Source organism: Notamacropus eugenii, chromosome 1 (genome assembly GCF_028372415.1).
Source record: "Notamacropus eugenii isolate mMacEug1 chromosome 1, mMacEug1.pri_v2, whole genome shotgun sequence".
NCBI classification, from domain to species: Eukaryota; Metazoa; Chordata; class Mammalia; order Diprotodontia; family Macropodidae; genus Notamacropus; species Notamacropus eugenii.
Genome location: NC_092872.1, coordinates 199,841,126 through 199,861,124, shown reverse-complemented (window position 1 = coordinate 199,861,124; position 19,999 = coordinate 199,841,126). Strand labels below are relative to the sequence as shown.

The following is a 19,999-nucleotide window of genomic DNA, read 5'->3' as shown; positions in this document are numbered from 1 at the left end:
GAATTGGAAATTGAGGTGATGTCCATCAGTTGGGCAATGGCTGAACATATGGTATATGAATGGAACGGAATACTACTGTTCTATAGGAAATGATGAGCAGGCAGATTTCCAGAAAAACCTAGAAAGATTTATATGAACTGATGCTGAGTGAAATGAGCAGAACTAGGAGAACACTGTATGTAGTAACAGCCACATTGTGTGATGACTAACTTTGATAGATTTAACTCTTCTCAACAATGCAAAGATCTAAGACAACTCCAGAAGACTCATGATGGAAAATGCTATCTGAATAAAGTCTGAATAAAGGCGGAAGCATACTATCTGCTCTCCTTCTCTTTTGTTGTTTTGTTTCTTTCTTTCTCATGGTTCCTCCCATTAGTTCTACTTCTTCTTTACATTATGATTAATGTGAAAATATGTTTAATATAAATGTACAAGTAGAGTCTATATCAGATTGCATGCCATCTTGAGGAGAGGAGACACAAGGGAGGGAGACAAAATTTAAAATTCAAAATCTTATGGAAGTGAATGTTGAAAACTGAAAATAAATAAGTTAATTATTAAAAAAATTCTCTAGGATTTATCTAAGTCATAGATGGTTTGAAATCTACTTTGGTGAAGGGAATTCTCATACTTGGAGTTTTCCTATGACTAGAAAATCTCCCACCTTTCACATGATGTCAATTAATTGATTCTTTTGCACACCAGAATACATGTATTGTAAAAGTAAATTATGAGCCTTTGACCCTCATGGCTACAGTCAAATATGGATTTGGAATACTAAAACTGTGATTTAAATGTCTAAATGGAATTTTCAAGAATTAATCTTCTAAAAAGGTGATATGTCTTTATAGAGAATTTGTGACATGGAAATCCTATTAGCATGACTTTATCACTTGGTAAAAAATACAAAAGTAAGAAGGAAAGAAAAAAAGAGGAAATTCTAATTTAGAGTTCCTAATACTGAAGATATTAAGAAACTAAAAGGGAAATAAGATTACTACCAACAAAATTACTTTGAGACATGATCATAGATTCACTTTGTCTCTCTAGTATATTTGTATAAAGAAAGTGAGTCAGTCACTGAACAACTTGGGGAGTTTCCTAAATAGTTAAATAATGAATATAAGGAAGTTTTCCTAAACAACCAGTAACAAGGTGTGGAGAAGCTCCTCAATTAACCTGATGAAACTATACTGTGTTGACCTTTGGATGACGGCAACTAATGAACACTAGGGAACTTTAAATGGAGAGGATCAGCTCTGCCCCTTGTAGTCTAGATAAAAAGCATGCTGGCCCCACTCTAAGTAAGTAATCTCTGCAGAAAGAACTCAGCTACTGAATTTGCTCTTCAGCTTTCTCTTTACACCTTTGAGAGAGAGCAGCAAGGGAAGAGGAAACGGATTTTTCTCTCCTCCCTGCTCCTACTGGCAATAGCATCCTATAATATGGCAGTATCTAATGAAAAAGAGTTTAGCTGCAGAGCTGAGTCAAGTTGGCAAGAACTTGATACCACTCAGGACATGGTAGACCTGAAAGTAAACACTCCCTCTAAGGCATAGTTGTATTCTTTCTAAAAGTTCATGGTAGTACCTTCGGTCAGGATTTCAACTGGGATCAAACATGGAGATGGTAAACACCAAGACCAACCATCAGCTGGTCTTAGAATATGTTGGTTTGTTTATTTTTTTAGCTCAAGCAGACATTTACTAAAATGACCTAGTTAAAAATAAGAGAAAAGAAAAATGTCTCTCCAATAAATCTAAGGCACATTCTTTCATGAAATGTGTGTATATATATATATATATATACATATATATATTTGAAAGAAATGAAATATATCATATATATATCATCAATGGAAAGACTAATCAGGTATAGAGACCACATATGAGGGGGTTGCTCAAGGAGAATACAATGAATGGATAACTAGCACCTCTGGTACCATTGGATATCCTATGTTTTCTGATGTCACATCTGCTGTTTTTTGTAGGGTGTGACCCTTTGACTGAGCAAGTCACTCTACTGAAGCCCCTTGGACCTGCTCCTGAATGGGGAGTCACTGTAGTTTCTATGATCTCCAGCTCCAGGCTTATCTGTAATCCCTTTATAAGGTTTTATTACACACCTCCTGAGAACAATTCTAATATGATCAAGATATAATCTCTGTCCTCATGGACAGCAGGGTGGATAATTCTTAAACAAATAACTATGGTACAAAATAGAACACAATAGGTTCATGATAGAGGCTCAAATACAATGATATGCAGGGTTCTAGAAAGAAAAGACTTGTTCTGACAGGGGGTGGGAGGAGAAGTCAAGGAGACTTTTTTTTTTAGGAAGGATTTTATTTTATTTTTTTGCATTTTTTTAAATTTAAATTTATTTATTTAAGTTTTCAACATTCATTTCCACAAAATCTTGGGTTGCAAATTTTCTCCCCATTTCTCCCCTCCCCCCACCCTACAACGCCAAGCATTCTAATTATCCCTTTTACCAATCTGTCGTCCCTTCTAACATCCCTCCCTTCCCTTATCCCCATCTTCTCTTTTGTCCTGAAGGGAAAGATAAATTTCTATACCCCATTACCTGTATTTCTTATTTCCTAGTTGCAAGAACAGTACTCAACAGTTGTTCCTAGAACTTTGAGTTCCAGCTTCTCTTCATCCCTCCCTCCCCACCCATTCCCTTTGGGAAGGCAAGCAATTCAATATAGGCCATATCTGTGTAGTTTTGCAAATGACTTCCGTAATAGTCGTGTTGTGTAAGACTAACTATATTTCCCTCCATCCTATCCTGCCCCCCATTTCTTCTGTTCTCTTTTTTGATCCTATCCCTCCCCAAGACTGCTCCCTCCGCCCACTGCCTTCCCTTCCATTATCCCCCCCACTCTGCTTATCCCCTTCTCTGCCACTATCCTGTATTGTAAGATAGGTTTTCATACCAAAATGTGTGTGCATTTTATTTCTTCCTTTAGACGAATGTGATGAGAGTAAGCTTCATGTTTTTTCTCTCACCTCCCCCCTTTTTCCCTCCACTGAAAAGTCTTTTACTTGCCTCTTTTATGAGAGATAATTTGCCCCATTCCATTTCTCCCTTTCTCCTCCCAATGTATCTCTCTGCTTAATTTCATTATTTTAAGATATGATCCCATCCTATTCAATTCACCCTGTGCTCTCTGTGTGTGTGTGTGTATGTGTGTGTGTGTGTGTGTGTGTGTAATTCCACCAACTACCCAGTTACTGAAAAAAGTTTCAAGAGTTACAAATATTGTCTTTCCATGTAGGAATGCAAATAGTTCAACTTTAGTAAGTCCCTTATGACTTCTCTTTGCTGTTTACCTTTTCATGCTTCTCTTCATTCTTGTGTTTGAGAGTCAAATTTTCTTTTCAGCTCTGGTCTTTTCATCAAGAATGCTTGAAAGTCCTGTATTTCATTGAAAGACCATTTTTTCCCCTGAAGTATTATACTCAGTTTTGCTGGGTAGGTGATTCTTGGTTTGACTTCTGGAATATCATACTCCATGCCCTTCTATCCATTAATGTAGAAGCTGCTAGATCTTGTGCTATCCTGATTGTATTTCCACAATACTTGAATTGTTTCTTTCTAGCTGCTTGCAATATTTTCTCCTTGATCATGGAACTCTGGAATTTGGCCACAATGTTCCTTGGAGTTTTTCTTTTTGGATCTCTTTCAGGAGGTGATCAGTGGATTCTTTCAATTTATTTTGCCCCCTGGTTCTAGAATATCAGGGCAGTTTTCCTTGATAATTTCATGAAAGATGATGTCTAGGCTCTTTTTTTGATCAAGGCTTTCAGGTAGTCTCATAATTTTTAAATTGTCTCTCCTGGATCTATTTTCCAGATCAGTTGTTTTTCCAATGAGATATTTCACATTATCTTTCATTTTTTCATTCTTTTAGTTTTGTTTTGTGATTTCTTGGTTTCTCATAAAGTCATTAGCCTCCATTTGTTCCATTTTAATTTTTAAAGAACTATTTTCTTCAGTGAGCTTTTGAACCTCCTTTTCCATTTGGCTAATTCTGCTTTTTGAAGCATTCTTCTCCTCATTGGTTTTTTGAGCCTCTCTTTTGCCAATTGAGTTAGCCTATTTTTAAAGGTGTTATTTTCTTCAACATTTTTTTGGGTCTCCTTTAGCAAGGTGTTGACCCACTTTCCATGCTTTTCTTGCAGTTCTCTCATTTCTCTTCCCAATTTTTCCTCCACCTCTCTTACTTGATTTTCAAAATCCTTTTTGAACTCTTCCATGGCCTGAGCCCATTGAATATTTATTTTGGATGTTTGGGATACAGAAGCCTTGACTTTTACGTCTTTCCCAGATGGTAAGCATTGTTCTTCCTCCTCTAAAAGAATGGGAGAAGATATCTGTTCACCAAGAAAATAACCTTCTACAGTCTTATTTTTTTTTCCCTTTTTTGGGCGTTTTCCCCAACCAGTTACTTGACTTTTGGGTCCTTTGTCAAGAGTAGGGTATACTCTGGGAATCTGTAAGATTTCAGTTCCTCCAAGGTGGCCCAATCAAGCATGTACTGGTCTGGACACAGAGAGGGATTTTTGTGCCCAGAATCTTAGCAGTTACCTCTCCACAGCCACCTGGCCTCCAGTTCCTCCAAGTCAGCATTGGGGGCTGATTGTCAGATAAGCTGGATGGGCAGGGCCACCATTCAGTATGAGACAAAGACCAGCTCCAACAGGGCCTCCACACAGGGCTGAGGTAAGACTCAGTTCTTTGATGCCCCCAGGGGTTTTTATGCTCTATAATGGTCCAGCTGCTGCACCTGCTGATGTGGCCACCTGCCTATGTGGCCTCTGCAGCGGCTGCCTAAGGCCGGACCTATGGAAGGCCCTTCTCCCTTCCTGGCCAGCTAAATAAACCCCATCACTGACCTTTGGTGCCTGTGGGTTGAGGGATCTGTGAACCTGCTGCTGCTGGAACTAGGGATTCCACGACTGGAGATTAAACCCCCAAGGGCTGTTTGCAAGCTGCGTGGCCAAGGCTGGGCTGGGCTCTGTGCTCCGCTCCATGTCTGCATCAGGTGCAACAGATGTTTCTTGTAGGCCTTTCAGGTCACCCTGGGCTGGAAATCTCCTCCACTCTGTTGTTCTCCACTTCTGCTGCTCCAAAGTTTGTTGAGAGTTCCTCTCTACAGGTATTTTATGGGCTGTGTGGGGAGACCCTGCGTATATGTGTCTTTCTACTCCACCATCTTGGCTCTGCCTCCTGAGACTTTCAATAAGGCTTTTGAGCTGGGTAGAGTTTAAATAGGTAGAGCTGAAGATATATTCTAAGTTCAGGGAACAGTGTACTCCAATAAGTGCTGATCCCTTCCAAGTTGTGACCTGATGAATCTATATGTTTATTCCAAAGATGTTGCCAGTATTCAAAATACTTTTAGAATCTGTCTTTGGGAGTCAACTTTTGGCCAAGTTTGTGGGTAACACAAGCGTATCAGTCATTCCTTTAGAGCAAGAGTTGGCAAACAACTAACTATCCATGGGCCAAATACAGCCCATGGCTTGTTTTTGCACAGTCCAGTGATCTAAGAATGGTCTTTATATAATGTACAAGCCCCCTGGAGGGTGGGATTTGGCCCATTGGCTCTAGTTTGCTACATCCCTGCTTTAGAGTCAGACTTCAGATTTGTTGTTGCTGCTGTTGTATTAAACAAACAAAAAACAAAACCCAGCATTCCCCAACTTGATCATCTACCATATTGAACAGATTTGGCTTCTAATTACTTATGAACCTTTACAAAAATCAAATAAACTTTGGAAGGAAGAAGGCTTGCCATTATGGAGAAGATTCTAAGGAGTCTGCACCAGGCTTCAAAGGCAATTCCAAAGAAAGACCTGTCATAGACTCTTCAAGCCAGAAGAGACCTTGAGCATTATCTAGTCCAACCATCACCTTTAACAGGAGAAAGTGAATCTCAGAGAAGAAAAATCCAAGGTTATACTACTAGAGAATGGCAAATCTGGGACAAGAACCCAGCTTCCGACTCCTTGGGCCATGCCAATGTCCTTTCCACTAGGGTTTACCATTCCACTTGGCTGACACTCTGTGCCACTTTCTTAACCTCTTTTGTGTCATGGACCCCTTTGGTTCTCTGGTGGAGCCAAGAGACTTCTTAGAATAATGTACAAAATAAAATACACTGGATGATGAAGGAAATCAATTACATTAAAATACAGTTATGAAACTTTTTTTTTGTTAAAATACAAGCTCCATGAGAAACCACAGAAACTCTGCTCTATATACGCCTCTAGTCATGTTGCTTCTTCTGTAAGCAGAGCCTGAGGCTCCGTCATGAGAACCTGTCATGTCGCCTGAGAACCTTGCCATCCACTTTGAGAGAGAAAACTTGCATATATTAGACAATGTAAGTGCGTATACCAAGCAAATGCAAAACTGGCTAAGTTAGGGGTCTTAAGGGGAAACAGATGAAAGATTTCTTTTGAAAGAAAACTATTTTATTCTGATTTCAAGTTATCACCTATAATGGAAACCACTGAGACCAAATCAAAACGTAACCAGATCTGAGCAGAGGCAATGCTATAACTTGGGGGTGCTTTGGAGAGGTTGTATGGTAGTGTGATGGATAGGGTGCTAGATATGGGGCCAGGATGATCTGTGTTCAAAAGCTGCTTCTGCTACTTGTCAGTTGTAGTCCATGGGCCAACTTTTAGACCTCTCTGAATCTCAGGCAATTTTCCACTACTCAGAATCACATGTAGATTGAACCACCTTCTTCCACTAATATTATCTTTAGAGATGGCAGGCTAGGGTATGAAGCAGTTTTAAATAAGAATCTGCCCAATGTTCATTTCTGTAGCTGGATGATGATGTTACTGATATTCAGACCTGGTATCCATCTACATTCCTCTATTTACACTTCTCCTTCTGCAGCAGAATAATTTATTATTACAACTCACTCACTAGAAAGAGCTTTGTATTGAAGTAACACCTCCCCCATTGCCTCTCCTACCCTCACCCCCACAACCTCCCAGTCAGACAGTATATCTTTTACATCTATTTGCTCTCAAATAATTAAGTCAAAGTACAAGCTCATTTGTGGTGCTTTGACGAGTCTCAGGGATGAGTGGTTTAAAATAATCAAAAGTATCCACTGCGTTCTCTGAGTCTATTCCCAACCAAGAAAGCAAGTTGCCTCAGCTAAAAGACCTCCAGGTGTTATTCACTATAAATAGAAAGAGTCTGATTGCAACGTGGTGTTGGAGAAAGACACTGTAATTGGAAGGCAGGATTTCTAAGCTTGACAGGGTGACTGCCTTGAGCTTTCATGTTCTCATCCATAAAATAATAATAAAATGGGAAATAATAATGGATGCCTGATCTGGCTACTTCTAGAGGTGTGTATATAGCCATAATGTACTAAACTATATGAGCTATAAGTACTGTAAATCCTTCCCTAAGGAGAAAGGCAGCAGAATTTGGTGGAAAGAGTATTGGCACTGGAGTTAGAGGAACCAAGTTCAAATTTTGCTTCTGTAACTAGTTACCTGTGCGGTACTGGGCAACTCATTTAACTGTCTCTGAGCCTCAGTCTCTCCATCTGTAAAAAAGAGAAGGCTGGATTAGATGCTCTTCCATTTATAGTTCTCTGATTCGTAATGCCAGCCAAGAGTAGGAAATAACTTATTTATTAGAAAGACTCAGGCACAAAGGAATTTTCTGTCTGGGCTCAATCAATTGTAATAGCCCCAAACTAGAACCCATCCCTCAAGGGGGTCTCTTTGAATGGAGGAAGGAAATAAAATGGTCTGTCCAAAACTGCTACAACTCCCTAGGAATGAATCTAATCTTTCCTCCTTAAGACCTATATCTGTCACAACATCGATTGTCAAATCCCCTCTGCCTCCTTAGTACAATGAAGGTTGCCTTTGAACATGACATCTTTCTTAGTTCTTTAAATGTTTCCTACTTCCTCCAATAAGTCCATAGTCCTCCTCCTCCACTTCCTCAGGTGCTGTCATTCACAAACAATGTAGTTCTTACATCAAGCTGAGCTATTGATCAATACACTGAGCCTTGGACTGGAGATACTGTTCTCTGATATTTTCCCTCAGGGCAGTACCCTTCCCCCACTGCCAGAAGGAAGGAACCTCTAGCTTCTAAATGGACTGTCTACTGTGTGAAAATGAGTCTTAGAGCTACACACTCACTTGAATTCTCTGATTAAAACATATTTCAAGAAATGGCTAGGCTATTTTTAAAGAGTGAGATGCCATAGAATTACCATAGTTTTATTATTTAATTCTTGTCCCCCAGGGCTTACTACAGAAGGTGTACTTTCTTGCCAGTTTGAACTATAGTCTCCTTCCCAACCCCATGAAGCCTTGGAGCTCAGTATGATAATAAGTGAACTAGTGGGAAAAGAAAGGGTCATTTCCATCTTTATAATCTAATTAAATGAAATCTCAGAAAGAGGTTGCTTAAAGGGTTGACTTTATTTTGCCAAGTATCTTTAAATAGATGTTCAAGCTGGAAGAGATCTCAGAGTTCTTCTGGCCCATCCTGCTCATCTTACAAAGAGGAGAAAATGGATATTCGAAGGAGCAATGTGATTTAACTGAGACCATCGAGACATTAATCTAAGGACTTTCTACCAACTTTGCAGGAAATTCAGAAACATCCAGTCTGTGGGGAAAGGACTCTCCTTTTCTTAATTTATAATTAAGCAAATATAAAGTGATTAGAAAAGTTAATGTACTGATTCAGAGAGCAAACAATGAGATAGATTTCTGATGCATTAATGAAGTATTTCCCCAAGTATGTTATGTTCTATAGCTTATATTTTTTAATCATTTAAGGCAAGAGAGTATTATAGCATTAACATCTATATTTGACCACACAGATAATAGTTGGTGGCAGAGAGAAGAAATTAACATCAATCTTTTATTAAGATGGAAGATGATGTGGTATAGTGGAATCAGTGTTGGTGGTGGAATCTGAGGTCCAGGGTTCAAATCCCAGCTGGGCTACTTAGTACTTGAGTGACCTTGAGGAAATACTTTTTCTTTTGGGATCTCCATTTCTTCATCTGAGGAAGAGAGTACACAGTGCTTCTAAGGTTCTGGCTCACTTGTGATTCTGTGTTTCTATTGATCAAATTAAAGCTATTTAAAGTCTTCTAAAACCTAAAAACTTTGTGCAGCATAAAGTGATTTTTCAAAACCTTAAGAAAAGCGACACAGTGCAATATGGGAAAGAACATGAAAAAGGGAGCCATAAGTTATATATGTCAATTTTATCACTTGTTAACAGCTGTACAAGCTGCTCAATTCTCTGAGCCTGACTTCTCACCTATAAAATGTGGTTACTACTCTTTCCTGCCATCACAGGCTAGGGTTTGACTTGGTAATCCCTTAGCTTTCTTCTTCAGAGCAGGTAGGTGGTACAGGGGATAGAGAGCCAGGCCTGGAGTCAGGAAGACTCATCTTCCTGAGTCTAAATCTGGCCTCAGACATGAACTAGTTGTGTGACCTTGGGCAAGTCATTTAACCCTGTTTGCCTCTGTTTCCTCATCTATAAAATGAGCTGGAGAAATAAATGGTAAACCACGCATATCTTTGCCAAGAGAAGCCTAAATGGGGTCACAGAGAGTGGAACTAAATAACAAGAAGCTCTCTCTTCAATACTTTCCTACTTGTTTTCAGCATCTCTCTATTGCTGTAACGCAGTCTCCTCTCTGAGCAATAACTCTCCCACCCCCAGAATGCTTCTAAAGAGTCATGGCTTCATTTAGATGGCTACTAACCCCACTGATGTGGATTGCAAGCCCTCCATACCTTATCTTTCATCATAAGCATCTCTGAGTCTTCTCTCTCTGCCAAAACTCATTATCTGGTGGCCAGGTTAATGAGTTTCCTTAAACTTAGCCAAGCTGATCAGTGTATATTACTAGGCCCTGATGTGAGCCCTAACAGTTTTGTATGACTTGGCCAAGCTTGTAACTCACTGGCATAACCTTTAACAATCCAGAGACAGCACCACAAAAATGAGGCAATCCAGTAGAATTTTCATTTAATTAAATAAAAAAATTAATTTTTTTCAACCAAAATTTTTTTAAACTACAAGCATTAATTTTCTCTCCTCATCTCCTCCCAACTAAAAAAAAAATTGTAACAAATATGCATTGTCAATAAAACAAATTCTCCTGTTGGCTATGTCCAAAAATATATATTTTATTGTGTGTTAATCCATCACCTCTCTGCCAGAAAGTAGGTAGTATTTTTAAAATTAAATTTTTTCAATCAAAAATCTACCTTCTCTTTCTCCTACTTCAACTTCTCAATTAAGAATGAAAGAAAAAGAGAAAAATAATCTCTTCCTGTTACAAACACAATAGTCAAACAAAACAGATTTCTGCATTAAACATATGTGTGTGTATGTTTGCATCTGTTTTATATACATGTATATGTTTGTGTATATATGTTTTTATATATTTTTGTACATATGTATACATGTCGTATTTTGCACTTATATATGTATATATGTCTTATTTTGCACTTCAAGTTGATCACTTCTCTGTTAGGAAGTAGGTAGTAGTTTGCTTCATCATGAGTACTCTGGAATCATTACTGCAGATTACAGTCAGAGTTCCTAAGTCTTTCAAAGTTGTCTTTATAATATTGTTGACATTTGTATAAATTGCTCTGATTCTGTTTCCTTCATTCTGTATCAATTCATAGAAATCTTCACAGGTTTCTCTAAAACCATCCTCTTCATCACTTCTTACAGTCCAATAGTATTTCATCACATTTATATATCAGAACTTATTTAGCCATTCCCCAATTTATGGATACCCTCTCAAATTCTCATTCTTTGTCACCTCAAAAACAGCTATATTTTTGTATGTTCTTAGAATTCTTGCCTTAATGTACCTTCACTGTAATATCTTCTACCCATTTCTCCTCATTCCCTTCTATTTCTCTGTTAAGTGAAATGTATTTCTGTATCCACCTGTGTGTATATGTATTCTTCATTCTTTGGGTGGGTAGCATTCTTATTTGGGATACTGTAGAGAAAATCCCTGTACAGATGTAGCTTGGACTAAGAGAGCCTGTGATACCCCTTCTAATGTTTGGATCCTGCATACTTGTGAATCATGTGGTCTAGGTCTCTGTGGCAAGACAGCATCACAATGATATTACACTATTGACCTAGCCTGAGCTAGTTTGATAGCTCTGTCTCTGACTCTGGTTTGGCTGTGTCCGGGAGTCCAAGAAAAAGCATGGTCTATACCGAACTTCTTAACTCAGAATTAAAGAATTGCAAGAGACCTTGGTGGCCTTATAATTATTATAATAATAAAACTATCATTATTTATTATAAACTTCATCTGAAAAAGAATTATCTTTCCAACACATTTGACATTGGCTACCCACCCTTTGCCTGCAGACTTTCAGTGAGAGAGAACTTATGACCCAGATGGCACATTTTACTAAATTACCATGACATCAAGTCTAAATCGCGTGGAAAGTCCCTTCCTGCATTCACCACTCATTCCTAGCTCTGCCTTCTAAGTCTGATCCTTAATAACAACAATAATAATAAAGGTGAAAGCTAACACACACACACACACACACACACACACACACACACACACTGAATGAAGCAAAGTGACAGTTCTTCAAACAGTTGACGATATCCCCTTTGAATCATGATGTTTTCTATAACCGTAACAACAAGAGAAACTCCTTTGTTTTCCTCTGTAGATTCTGGTCTATTAATGAATGAGGAGATTTAGATTTCACGGTCCCCAAAAGATTACGCCAGTAGACCATTATGTTGTAGTTGGGCTTTGCTTGATGAGTGTAAACCAAAAGTGCTCAGTGAATTCATTTATAGTTACATAACCTTCATGGGCTGTAAAAGGCCACAATATGAAGGTGTATGTAAGAGTTTGCTAAATCCTGCAAGAAGTCAACAGCATTCTAGACATCTAACATCCCATCCATTTGATTCAAGCTGTCTTTGGTAAATATTTGTAGAGTAGGAGCAGGTAGATAGAGGTGGTGCAGTGGATAGAGCAGAGCACCAGCCCTGGAGTCAGGAGGACCTAAACTGAAATCTGGCCTCAGACATTTGACACTTACTAGCTATGTGATCCTGGACAAGTCACTTCACCTGACTGCCTCACCAAAAAGTAATAATTGTAGAATGTTTCCAGGAATGACCCGATCCCTGCCAAGTAATAATAATGATGATACATTTTATATAGTGCTTTGAGGTTTGCAAAGCACTTACCTCAGGATGATCCTGTGAGCTGCCTTGAATCTCTGGGGACACTATAGCGCCTCTCTCATGACGTGAGCAGAAGCTGAAAGGAAAATCAAAGGACACTATCAACATTAAGGGAAATTATCGCCAATGTATCCAAGGGCTGGGCTAAAAGGTATCCCTTTAAGGCAAAATTTCTTAATATTTTTGTGTTTCATGGACTCCTTTGGAATTCTGGGGAAAACCTATAGACCCTTTCTTAGCCTAATGTCCTTAAATTCATAAATTAAAATACATAGGATTACAAACGGAACTTATTATATTGAAATAACAGTTGTCGGGGCGGAGCCAAGATGGCAAAGTAGAAAGACGCACATATACATAGCTCCGAACACACAAACCACAGAACGGCTAGAGGGGACCAAGCCAGGGCGAATTCTGCACCCAGAGACCACGGAGTATTGGAGCGAGGGAGATTCCTGCTCCAGAGAGACCTGCGGACCTCTTGCGGGGGTCCTTCGCGCCGCGGACTGGGCGCTGGGACGGGGAGGAGATCCGAGAGGGCTACGGGGATGGGATCTCCAGCAGCCATGCGGGTCCCCCCACCCACAGAGGGACCTGCAAACCTCTCGCAAAAGGTCCGTCGCGCTGCAGACGCAGAGCCCAGCCCGGACCTGCGGCAGCGGCGGTGGTGGGCACGGCTCCGAGAGGCACAGATCTGAGAGGGCTCCAGAGGCGGGATCTTCAGCGGTGGCACAGGCCCCCCCACCAACAGGTGACTGACGGGGGTGGGTGAGAGAGTCTCTTTGGCGGGTTGAGAGGGGAATGGGGTGCCCCCAAGGCTCGGGCCCCCCCCGGGAGGTGGGGGCTGAGAGGCGGCTGCAGACGGGGGCTCCCCAAACAGGCAGGAGCCTGGATCCATTGTGGAAGGTCTGTGCATAAACCCCCAGAGGGAACTATGCCTGAGAGGAGGCCCTGCCCCTGACCACCTGAACTTAATTCTCACACTGAATAACAGCCCTGCCCCCGCCAAAAATCCTAAGGCGGGAAGCAGCATTTGAATCCCAGTCCCCAAACGCTGGCTGGGAGGACCAGGAGACGAGGTGGGTGTGAGGAGAACATTCAGAGGTCAGGCCACTGGTTGGAGAAAATGCCAAGAAAAGGGAAAAGAAATAAAACTATTGAAGGGTATTTTACCGGAGAAAAGACACTTCCCCCCTTCCTTTCTGATGGGGAGGAACAATGCTTGCCATCAGGCAAAGACACAGAAATCGAGGATTCTGTGTCCCAGCCCACCCAATGGGCTCGGGCCATGGAAGAGCTCAAGAGAAATTTTGAAAATCAAGTTAGAGAGGTGGAGGAAAGACTGGGAAGGGAAATGAGAGGGATGAGGGAGAAGCATGAAAAGCAGATCAGCTCCCTGCTAAAGGAGAACCAAAAAAATCTTGAAGAAATTGGCACCTTGAGAACTAGCCTAACTCAGCTGGCAAGGGAGGTGCAAGGGGCCAATGAGGAGAAGAATGCTTTCAAAAGCAGAATTAACCAAATGGAAAAGGAGATTCAAAAGCTCACTGAAGAAAATAGATCTTTCAAAACTGGAATGATACGGATGGACGCTAAGGACTTTTCGAGAAAGACATATCTCAGAACATACCGCGCAGATTCGAAAAATGGAAGATAATGTGAAATATCTTATTGGAAAAACAACTGACCTGGCAGGAGAGACAATGTAAAAATTCTGGGACTACCTGAAAACCATGACCAAAAGAAGAGCCTCGACATCATCTTTCATGAAATTATCAAGGAAAACTGCCCTGAGATTCTAGAACCAGAAGGCAAAATAAATATTCAAGGAATCCGCAGAACACTGCATGAAAGAGATCCAAAAAGAGAAACTCCTAGGAGCATTGTGGCCAAATTCCAGAATTCCCAGGTCAAAGAGAAAATATGGCAAGCAGCTAGAAAGAAACAATTCAAGTATTGTGGAAATACAATCAGGATAGCACAAGATCTGGCACCCTCTACATTGAGGGATAGAAGGGAATGGAATAGGATATTCCAGAAGTCAAAGGAACTAGGACTGAAGCCAAGAATCACCTACCCAGCAAAACTGAGTATAATACTTCAGGAGAAAAAATGGTCTTTCAATGAAATAGAAGACTTTCAAATTTTCCTGATGAAAAGACCAGAGCTGGAAAGAAAATTTGACTTTCTAACACAAGAATGAAGAGAACCATGAAAAGGCAAACAGCAAAGAGAAATCATAAGGGACTTACTAAAGTTGAACTGTTTACATTCCTACATGGAAAGACAATATTTATAACTCTTGAAACATTTCAGTATCTGGGCACTGGGTGGGAGTACACACACACACACATGCACACACGCACACATACATAGAGACAGAGTGCACAGAGTGAATTGAAGAGGATGGGATCATATATTAAAAAAAAAAATGAAATCAAGCAGTGAGAGAGAAATATTGGGAGGAGAAAGGGAGAAGTTATATGGGGCAAATTATCTCTCATAAAAGAGGCAAGCAAAAGACTTATTAGTGGTGGGATAAAGAGGGGAGGCAAGAGAAAAACATGAGGTCTGCTCTCATCACATTCCACTAAAGGAAAGAATATAATGCACACTCATTTTGATAGGAAAACCTATCTCATAATACAGGAGAGTGGGGGACAGGGGCACAAGCAGGGTGGGGGGGAGGATGGAGGGGAGGGCATGGGGAGGAGAATGCAATCCGAGGTCGACACTCATGGGGAGGGAAAGGACCATAAGAAAATAGAAGTAAAGGGGGACAGGATAGGATGGAGGGAAATATAATTAGTCCTATACAACACAACTAGTATGGAAATCATTTGCAAAACTAAACAGATATGGCCTATATTGAATTGCCTGTCTTTCAAGGGGAAGGGGTGGAGAGGGAGGGAGCTAAGGAGGTTAGAACTCAAAGTGTTAGGACCAAATGTAATGTACTTACCACTGGGTAACAAGAAATACAGGTTAAGGGGTCAAGAAAGCTATCTGGCCCTACAGGACAAAAGAGAAGACGGAGACAAGGGCAGGGAGGGAGGATAGAGGAGAGAGCAGATAGGTCACAGGGGCAATCAGAAAGCTCAGGTTTGGGGGCGGGGAGGGGATAAAAGGGGAGAAAATTTGTAACGCAAAATTGTGTGAAAATAAATGTTAAAAATTAATAAAAAAAAAAAAAGAAAATAAATTATGTTAAAAAAAAAAGAAATAACAGTTGTCAAAATATATTTTAAAAATAAGTTCACAGACCCAATGTCCGCACATGCAGGAAGGACTCTTTTAAGTCCTGACTGCCTCTGAGCACGCTACAGTCCAAACTCCTGGCTGAATCTGACCTGTATTCTGGATTTCCTTCCTTGGATCTTTCCCCTTGTCTTTGAGCTCCTACAAAGGTTCTCTGCTGTTGGAGAGATTCTGGTACTCCTCGTTCTCAGAATCCACCCTTATTTACACTCTGCTCCAAGCCTATAAAAGCAAGTTTCTTGTCCCTGCAGGAAAAATGGACTAGATTGGTTTTTTACTGCCCTCTGCTGACTCTCACGAAAATTACTGCCTACTTGACTACTTTCATGGGCATCTTAATGATGACATCGGTAAGGAGGACCCCTCAATGGCAACCAACAGCTTGCAACAAATATGTTTGAATCCAGACAAGTCAGCATGATTGTCTCCACCTAGTGTCATAGTAGCCTGCTTCAAGGCCCTTTCCACACTCAAAGAAATAATGGTCTTTATTCCCTACCTATGACTTTCACAAGACCTTGAAAACTAACGTATGTGCTCTGTCTGTGATGACACTTCTTTTCCATTATCATTAAATAAGGCATGTACTTGGGGTCATTTTTCTGGGGGTGGGGATGGGTTTATGCAAAACCATCTATGCTTTCCCCCAGTCCCCAATCTGCTTTGTGAAATCCCACTCTGGCTTAGACTAAGCAGTCCCCTGAAATACAGCCATGTGATCTGTGTGCTATGTACAAAGTGGAAGATATGATTGCCTGAGAAGCCTCTGGGCAAATGACATGGAGTACCTGCTTAGGAGGGTAGAGATTCTGGAGTGGAAAGAAAGAGGTGGAGAGAGGCAAAAAACAAACTTTCCAAAGGAAGATGGGAGATCTCCCTAGAGCTACGCGTAGGGAAACTGACTGTTAATATGGCCCTTGATTCCCAGTCCTAGGTGGCTAAAGACAGATTTCCCCAAGGAGATTATTCTGTTCTTGTTTAGGCTGAGTGGTTCCAGTCAAAAAAAAAAAAAGTCATTTGATCTTGTATATTCTACTACATACTCTAAGTCACATAACTTCCCTTATTTCTATATAGAGATTCAATAGTTGTTCATAATTGCCTTTTCTGTAACCAGGCTTGATGGGAGGGGGAATAAGCTGAGCAGTCAGGGAAAGTTACTTTTGTCCTGAACCTCTAGGATCTCTAAACTACAGGTAGTGGGTTTGTAGTAGACACATAGAAGTTTCTGGGGTATGTGGGAGCCAGGCTTATGAGAGTTGATTGTTCAGTTTTCAATGTGAGAGTTTTACATGTTAAAAATATCTGCAAACACTACAAATCGGGCTTATTGTTTTAATTACTGTCTAGATTTAAGAAAGTGATGGAAAAAAGTTAATAATGATGACTAAATTTGGAAATGTGCTGTGAATTTTGAGAGAAATGGTTGGCAAACATTTCCCAGTATACCTCTGGAATTCTAGCTCAATATCATTCTTGGAGATAAGGCAATGAAGAAGCTAGTATCCAGTCAGAACTCTCTTCCTCCTCTTGGAAATCAAAGTCTCCTTTGGAGATGAGGTGGACCATATCTCAGGACATGTGTATTCAGGTCATACACCAGTCAGCTGTTTACTTATTTATTATTTATTTATAATATTTATATTAGACAGCTATCAACCACACATATCTTTTATAGAATCAGAATGTTAGATCTGTAACAGACTTTAGATCTCATTTAGGCGACATCTTCTCATTAGCCACAGTTGAAGGAGCTGAGGCCCAGGGAAAAGAAGTAACTTTTAAAAGTTATTTTTTGACTTCTTTATTTTTAAAACATTTATTCTCTCTCTCTCCCCCTACCCCCTACCAAGTGAACAATTAAAAAGAAAGAAAGAAAACCCTCATAATAAGTATGCAGTGTCCAGTAAAACAAATTCCCACATTAGCCATGTCCAAAATTATATAGAACATTTGAAAAATAAAAAATAACAGCTACTATTTATAAAGCACTTTAAGCAGTTTCATTTTATCTTCACAATAACCTTGAGAAGTAGATGCTATTATCTACACTTTATAGATGAGGAAACTGAGGCAGAGAGTGGTTAAGTGACTCACCCAGAGTCATGCAGCTAGTAAATACTGAGGCAGGATCTGAATTCAGGTCTTTTTGACCCTAGCTCCTTCCAGGCCCAGATAGTCCTTAATCATTTTATAGGTACATCCCAAGTATTCAGTTAAGTTATTTAGACTCAGGATCCAGCCAATATCTCCAGTGCTAGAACTAAGACACCCCCAGAGCTGGAGTTAGCAAATGTCCCCAGTCCTGGACTGCATTCACTGCGCCCACTTAGCTGCCTCTGCATTGTGAGTCCGTAGCCTGTCTGGCAAGAAGTAGATGGAATGTTTCATCTGTTTATCACTGTTTGGATTAGAGTGCTAAAAGTCATAGTTATTTTCTTTAGGATGTTATTGTATAAATTGTTCTCCTTTTCCTCAGTTCATGGAAATCTTCCTTGACACTATTTCGTCATTTCTTATGGCACAGTAACATTCCATTATGTTCACATACCACAATTTGTTCAGTCATTGCCTAATTGGTCAGCAACCCCCTTAGCTTCCAGGTTTGGGTTACTGAGAAAAGAGCTGCTATCAATATCTTTGCACATATGGACTCTGGAAAAGGAGGAATTTGCCAAAGTTCACAGTCAGCCAACCAGCCAGGAATGGAGCCTAAACCTCCCATCCATAGTTCCCTCCAGCCTACCACTCTCCCCCTCAGCATGGAATCAGTTATCTAGTTAACTTTTGACCTCTGCCCTTTGATAAGATAGAGGATAGGTATGTTTCAAGAGATGACACCAATCTTTTTTTACAGAGAGATGGGGAGGTGGGGAAGATGAGGTTCTGAGAATGGGAGGGAAGGCTGTGTAGTCAGTGAAGAAAGTTGGAGGTAGGTGCCTTGTTGTTCAGTTGCTTCAGTTGCGTCTGACTCTTGGTGACCCCATTGTAGGTTTTCTTGGCAGAGATACTGGAGCAGTTTGCCATTTCCTTCTCCAGCTTATTTTACAGATGAGGAAACAGAGGCAGAGTTAAGTGACTTGCCCAGGGTCACACAGCTAATAAGTATCTGGTGCTATGTTTGAACTCAGTTAAATGAGTCTTCCTGACTCCAAGCCTGACACTCTATCCACTGTGCCACATAGCTGCCAAAGATAGGTAACACCCACCAAGCTTTGGCTGGCAAAAGAGTGAGTATTCCAATAGGGTGGAAATGATGCAAAATGTGATTGTGTAGACATCTGAGAAGCATAGAAAAAGAGAGGAAGAAAGTTGGGAATGGGAGGGTTAGCCATGTCCCTATAATTAAGCCTGTCCCTGATTCTACTCCACCAGTCCATTAAGCTTCTGGAACCAATCTAGGTTCTCTAAAGCCCAGTCAAGGAGCCAGGTGAACACCTGGAAAGAGGCCAAGTCAATAACCAGGGAGATGAGGGATATGAAAGTGAAATGGAGGAAACATGGAAGACAAGTTGTCTGCTTCCTCATTTTGCTTTCAGTCTACTCTTCATCTCTACAGCCCACAGCTCAGGCTGATTTTAGATGTGTAATGTTTACAGGAGGTAGATATGGGATTATTTTCCTGATGTTCCACCCTGCTCCTTGCCTGGGGATGGTTCCCAATTCCACTCCCTATTCCTGACTAAGGATTTTAATCATGGCTGGGAAGGGGCAGGGGTAAAATCTGGCCATGGAACTAAAGTCAGGAAGACTGGTAAACCCCTTGTCCTATCCCCAAATAGTATGTTCTGATCAACTTCTGAAGTGTGCCTGATGAAGTTCCACATGTAATTTTAATTTCTTTAGTCTCCAAATGGAGGCCAGCTTCTTCTTTGTTAAACTGTTATTTATAGCATGGAAAAAATCAAATCATAAAAATATCAGTCCTTCATTCTTTCCATTCTTAAGTGGCAGCCATGAGCACAGGAATGACATCAAAGGATAAATGGGAAAGGATTCCTCTGGACAGAATTGCCCCAGGATGGCATAATAACGAATGACTTTCTGCTGTATGGTGAAATTCTCCTCTGAGATTTAAGGATTCTAGCTATTAATGATGAGTAAATCAAGTCAATGCATCTGATTAGAAGCTGAAAGGAACTTTAGTGATTTAATAAGCTTCCCTTATTTTACAGATAAGGACATTGGGGTCCAAAGTGATTGACTTGCCCAAGGTCACACAAGTAGTCAGTAGAGTCCCTCCTTGCTCTTCACTCTGCTTCCTTCTTCTCGTCCTGACTAATGGATGGGAACTAACAAGCAAGAGGAGGAGGGATGAAGTTCAGAGGAGAGATCAAGTTCCAGAGAAAACTGAAGGTGGGTGTGCCAGCCAAGCTTTGGAGACCAAGAGGGATTTTTCCAAAAAGGGAAATAATGAAGGATGTGGTTGGGTAAACTCAAGGATCAAAGAACT

The 19,999-nt window shown here is 40.5% G+C and overlaps 1 long non-coding RNA gene across 1 annotated transcript; it reads right to left on the bottom strand.

Moving 5' to 3' along the window:
• Positions 1-5,987: 5,987 nt before the first annotated feature.
• LOC140514116 (uncharacterized) lies at positions 5,988-15,752 on the bottom strand. The gene is made up of 3 exons (XR_011970444.1): positions 15,639-15,752; positions 12,292-12,364; positions 5,988-7,594 (listed from the first exon to the last, which is right to left on the bottom strand). It is a non-coding gene; the product is annotated as an uncharacterized lncRNA (long non-coding RNA).
• Between the last annotated feature and the right edge of the window lie 4,247 nt (positions 15,753-19,999).